The sequence below is a fragment of the Delphinapterus leucas genome, chromosome 7 (genome assembly GCF_059928025.1).
Source record: "Delphinapterus leucas isolate spDelLeu-1000000601 "Yukka" chromosome 7, BTC_Dleu_Yukka2, whole genome shotgun sequence".
Taxonomy (NCBI): domain Eukaryota; kingdom Metazoa; phylum Chordata; class Mammalia; order Artiodactyla; family Monodontidae; genus Delphinapterus; species Delphinapterus leucas.
Genome location: NC_143135.1, coordinates 58,879,192 through 58,891,868, shown reverse-complemented (window position 1 = coordinate 58,891,868; position 12,677 = coordinate 58,879,192).

The window sequence follows — 12,677 nt, the reverse complement described above, 5'->3', positions numbered from 1 at the left end:
AATTTGGTTCAAGGTTAAAACAAATTCCCATTTTGTCCTAAAAAAGGTGTAATTTCAGACTTTTGAAGATGAATGGCTGCTTTTGCTTAGATATTGATCATTAGCCATGCAATTGTGGCTGGACTAGGTTACTTAGACTTTGTAGCTGTACTGAAAGAAATTGCATTAATACGATTCTTTGAAAGTTAAGGAAAGATGTCTGAAGAAAAAGAGATATTAAAAAGTAAGTGGAAAGCAAATACAATTTTCATTATAAGGAAAAAAGAAAAATATTTTCAGAAAAGACCTTCCTTGGGACAGGGACTTAAAGTGAAACACGCCATAATATATTATATTTGAATAATTATGACTTGTAATAGAATTTGACTTTACACCCCAAAAGCCCAAAGCATTTTAGGTTAATGAGTCAAATATCGATAGGATCCAATAAAACAGTAAGTCCCATTGTACCAGTTCTATACCAGAGCAGAGTAATAGCATTATATATATACATTTCTCTCTGTGTGTGTGTGTGTGTGTGTGTGTGTGTGTATGTTACTAGGGCAGATAGCACAAGTGGATGCCCATTTTACTTATAGAAATTAGAATGTGGCCATGTATTCATTACACTTTTACTGTACACCCTTTATACAGAAGACATCATCCTGGAAATAAAGAATACAGAAATGAAAGTATTTCACAACCTCTCTTCTTGATGAGTTTATGGAATAATGAAACATATAGAAGCAAATAAACAATTATAACATGCTTTCTGTAAGGATGTCTGTAATCTCAAATGTTTTATCTCAATTGTTCTAGAGAGAATTTAAGGAAACAAAAAAATAACATGATTTGAAAATGAAACAAAAAATGTAATTTTATTAGAACATTTCAGTAATTAAGGAAAAAAACTCTAGCAATTTAACTGTTCAACAAAAGGAATCACTTAAAACCAATAAGAAAATGAAACACATCCAGATATTTAGAATACTCTGTATGGCCACAGAACTATTTTCATAGTGTAATTAAGAAGAAAACATTATAATTAATTTGAACCTATTTCAGGAAAAACAGTATATATGTAACTATTAATTTGTGCATGTATATATATAATACCCCAGACACACACTTTACATTTGCAATTATTAATGACTTAGGGCAGGGAAGAAGAGCTAAGGGAAGTTCCTACAAAGTAATTCCAGTCATCCAGAAAGCAGGGAAGTGGCAGCAAAAGGAACTAGACCGAAAACTGCAGGTAGAACTCAAGAGAGAGAGAAAGGACTCCAAAAAACGGCATGCTAGCTATAAAGCAGCCAGAGATCTCCCATAGGTTAGAGACTAGGCACCTGGATGTGAAAGAGATTTCAAAAGCCTTGACACTGCTAAGATCCTAGTCTCTGCTGGAAGGCAATTTTGGATCCTACTTTCGAAACTGAATCAAATTAAGTCTGCAGTAAGCCCAAAATAGTTCAACCTTGCCATGTATCAACCCAACTACTGCTCTAGCAAACTGACAGAAGAATAGAAATGTCACTTTCTTAAGATAGATATCAGTTATTTCAATCTATACTGAGTTGTTACAAAAATATCCAACACTCAGTTAAGAATAATAATACGTAAAAAATAAAATGTGACCCACAGTCATTAAAAAATCAACCAAAGCAGTCAGAGAGATGACCCAATGTTACAGTTGATTAGAGGACAAAACCAACCAAGCAAACAAACAAATAAACAACAACAAAAAACACTTGCAAAAATTCTAAGGAATCTAGTGGAAAATAAGGTAAATAAAATGTATAAAGATACATAAGAGTTTTAGAAGAGACATGGGTATTTTATCCTCAAGCACTGTAGCTTTCATCTCTAGTTTTTAGATATTTTATGTCTCTACATGTTAAACCGTTTTTCACCTTTTAAAGCATATTTGATACAGTTATAAATTACTGTTTTAATGTCCTGATATAAAATTTCTAACATTTGTGCTAGTTCTTAGAGGGTTTTGATTTTCTCTTGATTTTGCATCATATACATCTGCTCCTTTGCATGCCTAATAACTTATTTATTGGATGCTAGATATTGCAGATTTTACATTAATGTATACATTACATTATTATTACACTGCCTTATGTTTTGTGTTTATAAAAATATTGTTTTGTTTTGTTTTGTTTTTCTGGGATGCAGTTACAGTACATGGAGACATTTTGAGCCTTTCAGGTCTTGCCCTTAAGATATGTTATATGGGATAAGGATAGTCGTTAGTCTAGGGATAATTATCTCTAACTACTGAGGCATGACCTTTCTGAGTACTCTACCCAATACCCTTTAAACTAAGAAGTTTTCCAATCTGACTAATACCTGGCACTCTTTGTGGGCCTGTGTAAGTGGAGAGTTCTCTTTCTTCTAATTATTTATAGTGGTTGTTTACTTTCTCTTGGACATTTTTCACCCACACATATGCTCTGATTAGCACTCTGCTGAGTACATGAGGGGAATCCTGTGTAGATCTCCCAAATCCTGGCTCTGTGCAGCTCTTTACTTTCTAGAACATTCTAGCCAATTTGATCTCCTTGGACTCAGCACTATGTCTTTTACTCAGGAGAGTCTTTCTAGCTCTGCCTGGGTTCACCAGCTCTATGCAGCTACCTGGAATTTCACTTATGACAGTAAGCTGGGACAAGTATAAGCCTCACTTCATTTGTTTCTTATGACTCAGGGATCATTACCTGATGTCCAATATCATAAAAACCTTTTTTCATATATTTTTCCTATTTTTTTTTTACTTGTTTCAAGTAGAAGGATAGATCTAATCTTAGTTACTACTTCTTAACCAGAAGCAGAAGTCTGTGTGATTCTATTTTCATGAAACTTATGGATGACAAAACTAATCTGTCTGACATAAATTAGAACAAATCTGCCTGTGGGTGAGGATTAACTGAAAGGGTACAAGCTGTTATTCAGTAGTGATGTAAATGTTCTATATCTTCTGTGAGTGGTTGTCAAAACTCATGGAAATTAACACCTAAGATATGTGATTTTTATTTTCTATAGAGTATACCATAAATATGTACAATAAAAATCTCTACATTTGCTTTTATTCGAACTACCTCTGATCTCCAAACAAAAGAAATCAATCTGACAGTCTAGTCGAGAGAGTCGTGTTTTGTCGCTGCCATCTTCCCAAATATCCCACCCCTTAAACACAGAGACAGCGGTATTTGGGCTTATTCCCAGCACAAAAGAAATTCTACCTCTTTAATTTCTATCCAAGATATACAAGATATTGAAGCTATTTGGGTAGAATTTAACACAGTTTTGGGTTATATAGAAAGAACCCCACTCACTCATGTTGTTTGATAAAGGCTAACTCAGTTTTTCTATTCCTTTTGGCATTACAGGGAAATATGTTACTTTACCTAACAGTGTTTATTTTAAATACCTTCAACCATAATTTCCAAAAAGTTGGCCTTGTGAAGACACTATAGCCAGCTTCCTGTTTTTTATGGGACAGATTTACTACCACACCAGTTTTAATGGTTTCTAAGAGTTGTGATTTTTTTTTTCTTTCAAGGCCACCCCCCAATTGGGTTTCATAGCTTGGCAGTTAGGTCTCCTTAATTTATTCTAACAAAAGTTAAGGTTTGCATACTTGTTTTCAATCCATTATTCCCTCCTCACCTTAAAATATCTTACATTCTGTCATTATGATAAATGGGCATAGTAGTTAAGATAGCCTTAGTTTTAAAAAAAATTCTTGCTTGCTCATATGCATTTTCAGAGGTGATATAAAATAAAGCCAATTATACACCTTGGTTATGGATTTGATTTCTAGGGTGATGGTCAGCTGATATCTAGAAAATATTTGTATTTGGGAACTAATATGACAAAATAAATTTCCTCATTTGATAGAATGATACTGAAACGATAAGCAAAATTTAGAGGGCTAAAATCAGTGCCTCCAGCAAGGTAGAACACAGAACTGGGAGGCCCATCTGGGTTCTGGTTCCCCTGCTTCTCTTTGCTAATCTCTAATTAGAACAAATTTTACCTTACTGTGGCAGTAAAGGAAATAAGGATGAATACATAAAATTATCCACTATGTTAGTTGTAAAATATATACTTCACCTGTGATTAAAGCCTTTATTAAGTCATTAAGACATGAACTATCTCATCTTTAATTTAAGGGGCATCTTGCGTTCCTGAAGGCCAGAGGCTGTTCAAATGATCGTTATGCAATATTTTTTGAGGCTTCCCTATAACCCAGGCACTACACAAAATGCTAAGGATGCAGATATAACAGCTTGTTTGAGGCGCCTACGAAGAATCAAATTTAATACAAGCTGCAGGCTTCCCTCCTGTAAGATCAATCTGAAGAGAAATCATAGAGGGAAACAAGGAATTAAGGAAATAATGTCAACATCAACAGCAGCATAATAAGCAAAATAAATGAGAAACCACTGTTAAGATAGAAAGCTGTTTGAACTCAAGAGTTTGTAGGGTGGTGAGGAATGGCTACATCCTGAGACAGAATGAAAGAATCAACTAGAGAAAAGTAGTTGGAAACCAGCTCTTTCTTACATGTTTCTGTTGTCTTTAGACCATCATTATTTACCTCCTAAAAAGTTCAGACCTCTGATGTTGATGTTTACAAACATTAGATAAAGGCACTAGAAAAGGTCTGCTGGGATGAAAAGTTAGGAAAAATGGGAGGGAAGTGTTGATTAGTTCTTGGCATTCACTCTTCTACTTCTGCACCACCAAATATTCAGGACTGTTAGATTCCATTCTATGCTAACAGCATCTTCCCAGAGCAACTTACATCTGTAAAACCAAAGGTGAGGCCATGACCTAGAAGACTGATTGCCAAAGTTATGCCCAAATGCAGTGATTTGCTGTGGTTGTGATCCCTGTAATTCTTACCACAAAGACAATTCTGCTCTCTTTTCTTGAACTTCCCCAAGCAAGCAAACCCAGAATATGTTCTTCTGATGTCTCTTCTCCAATGTGCAACATGAGAGAGCTCTCCAGCAGGCTATGAGCTCATAAATCAAATTTAGGAGAAACTATTCCATAGTAAACTATCTCCAAAGAACAAAACAACTACTGCACAATATGTATCATTAGAATGATTAGCATTTGATCAAGAACACCAATAATTTAAATAAGCAAAAAATATAAGACAAGGTGTTGGATTATCAATTTGAAATGCAAGAAGTTATCATAAAGACAAGTGAAAATATTAGAGATAAAATGTAAGTTAGTTTTAGTAAGAAAGATAATAGATGGAATTGATAGTGTAGAATAGAGTTAAAAAATTAGTGATTTGAAGTATGAGATTGAGAAATCCCATTCCCCCCAAAAAAGCAGAGAATGATAAAAAACAGAAAATATTAAAGAAACTTAAGATATATAAAATATACAATTAGAAGTTTCTAATAATAGTAGTCACAGGAAAGAAGAAAAATAAAATTAGAAAAAAGAAAATGTTTGAAGAAATGGAGATACATTTACAGGAAATGAAGAAAGATGAATTATCTCAATGGACATCATGCCAAGTGCCAAAGAAGAGAGTTAAAAAACTCATATTAGATATATTATAGTGATATTTAAGAGCATCAAAAACAAAGATAGCATTCTAAATGCTTCCAGAAAGAAAGAGCAATTCCCTTACAAAATAAAAAATGTATCATTTTGACATTAGCTTCTCAAAAGCAATACTAGTTGTAAAAAGACAAGGAAGTAATATATGTTTCTTAGTCACTGAATGAAACTCTTTGTTGTACAGTTTATGTAAAAATATAACTTCCATTTCAATATTAGAGGCTAATAAAATTATTTCATAAAAAAAGTCCTAAGAAGATTTTACCAATTACCCAACTAGAGAAAATGTTGGAATAAGTTCTGAAATAAGATAAAAAACAAAAGCAGGAGACACCGCAAGAGATAGGTGCAGTAGGGATAATCAAATATCTTACTGAAGTCTCTTGTTGTCGAGGCAAACGTATTCACATACACATACTTACATGTACACACATAAAGATGAAACAAAAATGAGAAATTCTGTCTCTAATAACTCAGAATTAAAGTTATATAAAATACCAACATGCTAAGTCTTTCTTTTGCTGACGCTTTTAAAAATGTTTTCAGTAACTTGTCATGTTGGACACATTGGCTAGTTTTTGCATTTATATTGTGTTATTTAAAGCTTTAAGTTTTCTTTGATTTTTTATATATATAATTATCTTTTTCTAAGTATTTTTATAATTTCTATTACTCTTTTTTTCTTTGATCAATAAACTATTCAAGTGCCTTCTTAAATGTATGAATTATAGGAATTAAAAATGTAATTAACCCCTGGCTTAACTACATTATGGTTTGAAAATATGATCTGTATGATACCAGCTCTGTTATTTGTTGAGGCTTATTTTATGGCTGAGCATATGTGTTTATCTGTTTGTAAATGGTTTATGTACACTTGAGAGAATTTGTATTCACTAAAGTTTGCTTACAGATATCTATACATACATTTCTGAGTAATTTTAAAATATATTAAGAAATTTAGATAACGGCATTATGTCTAGTGATCAAACTATAGTTATAACCTTGAAATGTAGAGAAAAGAAAAAGCAGCCAAAATATTGATCTATTTAACCAATTAGAACAAAAATAATAATCATGTTCCATGACTTTTTGAACATATATAGAAGTAAAATGTATTACAACAATAGCACAAAGTCTTGAGGCCAAAAAAAGTGGAAGCACACTATTTTATGGTTCCTATTTTATATGTGTAGTGTTATAATATTCGTTGAAGATAGACTGGGGTAAGTTAAAGATGTATAAAATAAACCCCAAACCAATTACTAAAAGAGTTAAACAGTTATAGCTAATAAGAAAACAAAGGAGAAAAAAATAATTATAAAAAATTTCATTAATCTGAAAAAAGGCAAGAAGGAAAATGGAGAACAAAGAGTAGATATATATACATAGAAATAGAAGACAAACAGAAAAGACCAGAAAATAAATAGGAAGATGATAGACTTAAACTTGACCATGCAAAAAAATAACATCAAATGCAAATGATCTAAACACCCCAAAATTAAAAGGCAGAAATTGGCAGATTGTATAAAAAAGCATGATGAAACTCTTCAGTAGAGGAGTCAGAAATCATATATCTGACAAAAAATTACACCAAAAACATGTAAAAAAACTTCAACAACTCAATATTACAAAGAAAAATATCTCAATTTTTTAAAAATTAGGAAAAATACTTGAACAAGCCACCTCACAAAAGAAGATATATGAATAACCATTAAGACTATAAAAATATTCAACATCACTAATTATTAGGAAGATTAAAATTCAAACCACGAGGAGCTACCACACAAACATATTTACATGAAAAAATAAAGACTGAAAATATTAAATTTTGGAAAGGATGTGGAGCAATCAGAACTCCCACACATTGCTGGAGGAAGACAAAAATGGTTGAAATCAATTTATGCTGAGTGAAAGAAATCTTACAGGAAAAAAGTATACAATGTGAATATTTCCTTTAGTTCTAGAATATTCTAGAATAAACTAGTAAAACTCATATATGGTGAGAAAAAATGGAATTCAGTGATATATCTGAGGGAATCTGCTTGAGAAAGAGCACAAGGCAAATTTTTTGGATGATGGAGGTATTCAGTATACTGATGGAGTGAATGCATTTGCCAAATCTAATCAAACTGTGTGCTTAACATCTTATGCATCTTACTGTATAGAAATTTTAAGGAAAACAAACCTGAAAAATAATAATAGATTGGAGTGTGCAATATGGGGATATGTCTCTACCAACACTAGCTTCCCACCGCCCCCCCCCCGACCCCAACATCTCAAGACGTCATCCCAAAGGTGAGGAAAAACATAGATCAGAAATGTGACAGATGATAGTATAAAAAAATCCACTAGGGCTTCCCTGGTGGCGCAGTGGTTGAGGGTCCGCCTGCCGATGCGGGGGACGCTGGTTCGTGCCCCGGCCCAGGAGGATCCCGCATGCCGCGAAGCGGCTGGGCCCGTGAGCCATGGCCGCTGGGCCTGCGCGTCCGGAGCCTGTGCTCTGCAACCGGAGGGGCCACAACGGTGAGAGGCCCGTGTACCGCAAAAAAAAAAAAAAAAAAAATCCACCACAAGTATGATAAACCAGCTGTGTTAATTGTGAAAAATAATTGACAACTCTATATGGTCTGAATGATATAAAATGCATTTTTAATAGTTTTTATAAAGAAAAATGATCAGTTCCAAAATAAAGAAAAATGTGTTACTAACTAGCAGATAGGGCTGTATACAACAGTTTTGGTCATATAAATGCTTCTTTAATACAATGCTACTTGCATAATTTCCTTCCATTTTTAACTACCAGGTTCCATATTCAAAGCATTTATAAACTTATCACCATTCTTAACAACAATCATAGGTGTTAAGGAAATATTATTCTCACGTTGTGATTCACCAACTAAGGTTCAACATGGCTAACTAAAGCTGGTAAATGACAGATCCAGGTTTGAATCTAGGCCTTCAAAGTGAAAACTCTACCCTCTTTATAATTCTTCCTCCATAATTGAGTATCACCATGATTTCAGATACAAATGGTCACCAGGCCTCTTATTTCTTTAGTTCTGGTGCTAGAATCCAGTTTCTCCCCAGGGTCCAGCCTTCTTCACTTAACTTTTCAGGACCTAAAGGTTCTTACTCTGTTTTTCTCTTTCTTTCCCTCTTAAAGATGGGTCTTTTCTCTACTAACATAAACCAATCGTTTGAAATATACCACCTATTCTGACATCTTGCCTTGCAAGACCTTACTGTTCTGTCAGACCCTCAGAGATAGACATTCTGTTCTTACTGAATTTTCTCCAGGCCTGTGCCCTTGGTATAACCCCCTCCTTCAATTGGTCAATCTATTTCCAGGTTTTGTCCCATCTCCTTTTCTCTGACGTATGACATGACTTGTTGACAACATAGGTTTATAGGTTTAGGAGATATACATATTAACTTCCAAATACCAGGTCTGCCAATAACTGTGTGCATTTAACTTTAAGCTTCAGTTTCTCACTGTTAAATATAGACATACATGCCTACTATATGGAACTATTTTAAAGGTTACATTCAATGAAATTACATAATTCCCTAGCAGAATGCTAGTAACAGAGTAGGTGTCTAATAAGTTGCACTGTTATTATCATCATTATGATATAATTTTTCTTATGTATGGACACAAGCTGCTTGGGGGAAAAATAAGTGTCCCTGGGCCAATGTGTTTTAGTAACCCCAATTTGAGATGTGAGAAACATACATATATAAAGATATTGAAATAGTTTTTGGTAAATTCACTTACAGCTTATAAATATCCCATATAACACAGAATAAACTTTGAAAGATCTTGTCTTCAGAGAAGCCATCCATTGTCTTCCATTTGCTCTTCTGCATATGGAATCCATGCTGCAGGCACCAATATTCTATTAATTTATAGTGGCACTAGAAGTAACCATAAAATAAGTGCTATGGGTCATACTAATAAGACATGTCTGTTCAAAGTCAAGAATGTCGACTAATGATGAAATGCCTAAAGCAAACATATATTGATAAAAACCATTTCAATTGTAGAACATGACAAGTTTCTTAAATATCAAACTAGGTATTGCTGGAAGGCATAAAATCAAATTTTATTAACATTTATTTTTCCACTGGGAAATTTACTCATGCTGAGAGTACTGAACAAATTGACAGGATTACAAAATTTTGTTTAGCTTTAGATTCAAAGACAAAACTACTAAATTTTCTTTCCATTATTATTGTTATTAAGAACAGAAAATTTTTCCTAATAAATACAAATTAGACCATACTTCTCTTCTACTTGAAAACATCCAGTAGTTTTTTCAGCTTAACATAAAATCACATCCTATAATTTGTCCCTTACTGACCTCTTCAGCCACAGGTCCGATATGGCCCTTTATTACAAGCAATGTGAACATTTAATGTCTTCCTGGGACAATATAGCTGGCCATATCATAATTTTGTATCTTTCTATAGGAATTTTTTCTGCTGTTTAGCATGTCTCTTTCTCTCTTTATTTCCCAACTGTATCATTTTACTTCAAGCTCTTGTTCCATTCAACACTCCACAACTGCTGAAAGCCTCTAATAATAATGCTTGACATGTGACAAAGCAAGCTTTTTTTAGTATCAGGGAAGAGAATTTGAATTCCAGATCTTGCTCCTTCTACCTGTGTGAATATGGATAAGTGGATTAACTTCTTTGAGCTTTGTTTTCCTATTTTTAAAAAATGAAATACAGAAATAATGCCTACCTTAAAGATATCTTCTAATTGTTAAATGAGACGTGTAAATGTCACAATGTCACAGACACACAACTTTACCCTGAGCGAGCATTTGGATGACAAATGTCACATCTATTCATATTATGCCTCCAGGGTTTAACATGATGTTTGTCATATTCCTGTTGTTTAAAAATGGTTATTTTAAATGAAAATATAGTGATAATGATAGTAGTAGTCATCGTTGTCATCTTGACAACTTGACAACTTGACAACAAATCTCTCAATGATGAGATTTTTAAACAATAGAAATATGACAAACATCATATTAAATCAATTATTAACTCTGTTTTCCAGTTCCCTCCTCTCTCTGAAGAGTGGAGGCTGAAAGTTCCAAGTTTCTAATCATGGATTGGTCTTTCTAGTGACCAGCCCCCATACAGGAGCCCACCAAGAGTCATCACCTATTAGAACAAAAGATGGTCCTATCATCCAGGAAATTCCAAGGGATTTAGGATCTCTGTGTCAGACACTCCTATCATTCAGGAAATTAGAAGGATTTTAGGAACTCTGCCAGGAACTGGGATCAAGGACCAAATACTAGTAGCAGGGGCAGAGACAAATACACACACACACACACACACACACACACATATATAAAATATTATTTCACAACATAGTATTCATCAAGAAACTTTACAAATTGAATTAGAAAATAATCTTAAAATTTTTAAGATGTTTAAATACAAATGCCCATTCTAAAAGGGTTGTCTCATATGTATTTCTTGTACTTCTATGTGCTTTTCGACTTTAGTAGGATATTAAAATATAATAAGTTATTCTGTCAGGCATGAGTATGACAGAATACTAAACACAATATAGAGAAAGCAAAATTCCTTTTATTTATAATGGCCCACTGCTGATAGTCTCAGATTCAGCCTCTTTTGACTGCAAGACATCCAACATGGCTTACCAACAGACACAGAAATCCATGCATAATTTCTTCAATTACTCTGGCTACCTACTACTTGATATTACATATAACTGACAATTATTTAAGGTATTGACTTTTTTTTCAGGCTGTAATTTTTAAAGAGGTTTTTAGAAGAAAAGCACATTAACTAATCAACCATCCATTTATCTTTTAACATGACAGAATTGAGGGAAAATCCTTTAGGGAAAAAAAAAAAAAGTAAAATGCCCAGGGACTGTAATTCCAGTTGAAGATCTATTTCATGTCTCTTAAATATTTGTCTCTGGGAATTGCTCTAACAGTTCAGACTTTGAGAGCAGAAACTCTGATATAGATTACAAAAAAAAAGACCTTGCAAAAACAATAATTAAACCATATAGAGGAAAGTTAACAAAAGTTAAAAAAGAGTTAGAATAACAATACTAGATAATATTTGGATATTGCTTTTATCTGTTAGTCTGCTATGAGAAATCTAAGACTAGTTTTCATAATCATCAAGTTATATATATAATGTTAAGATTATTTTTAAAATGATGCAATTGAAGCTCAATGGCACTAATAAGGCAAAGTCCACATACAATGGCAGGACCTTTTGTCAGTAAAGTGGCAGGGTTGAAAGCCCAGGATTTGGGTTCTCCGTGGAGACCTGATTTAGAAATCTGAGTCTGCCACTGGTCATTATGTGATTTTATTCAGTTTTCTTAACCTTTCCATATTCAAATATCATATAATTCCCTTGTACAATGGGGAATATATAATTTATAGTTTTCTGTCAAGGTTCAGTATTGTTCCCTTGTCACTGTTGAGTGTAGTTTTACTAAAAGTATAGATCTATATTCTCTGTATATGTATTTAAATTGAATGAAAATAGAGAACTGTTAATAAGCCTAAAAGAAGCAAAGGCTCTAGCCAGAAAAAGAAGGACCAATCAGACTCACTGTTAACAGATAGAAGTCACAACAGGAGTTGGACTAAACAGGTGTGAGAGAGCTGTTTGTAAATTAGATCACCTGTTCCCTGAAAGATAAATTTTCTGCATGGCCTTACTAACTACAATAGGGTAGAAATAAAGTATAATGAAGCAAGTAAATCAAAGCAAGAAAATCTGTGACCCAGACTTGAGGAGGAAGGATAAAGATGGCTCTGGATTAGGAAGAAGAGAAGGCGAGGTTTTCAAGTAAAGGAAGAAAGAATATTCTTTGCATATAAGACAGAATTTTCTCTTAGTCATCGAGTCTTGCCCAGGCTTAAGCTAGTGACAGGGTCCCTTGAAGCAGAAGGGAAAAGCAAGAAGAATGAAGTGAAGAAAGTTTGCCACTGGGGTAGATTTCATATGACAGGTGAGGTGTCAGTAGAATCTTTCTGAAATGGTTTGCTTGGTGTGAATGGCTTAATTCCATGAATTGGTGAGGC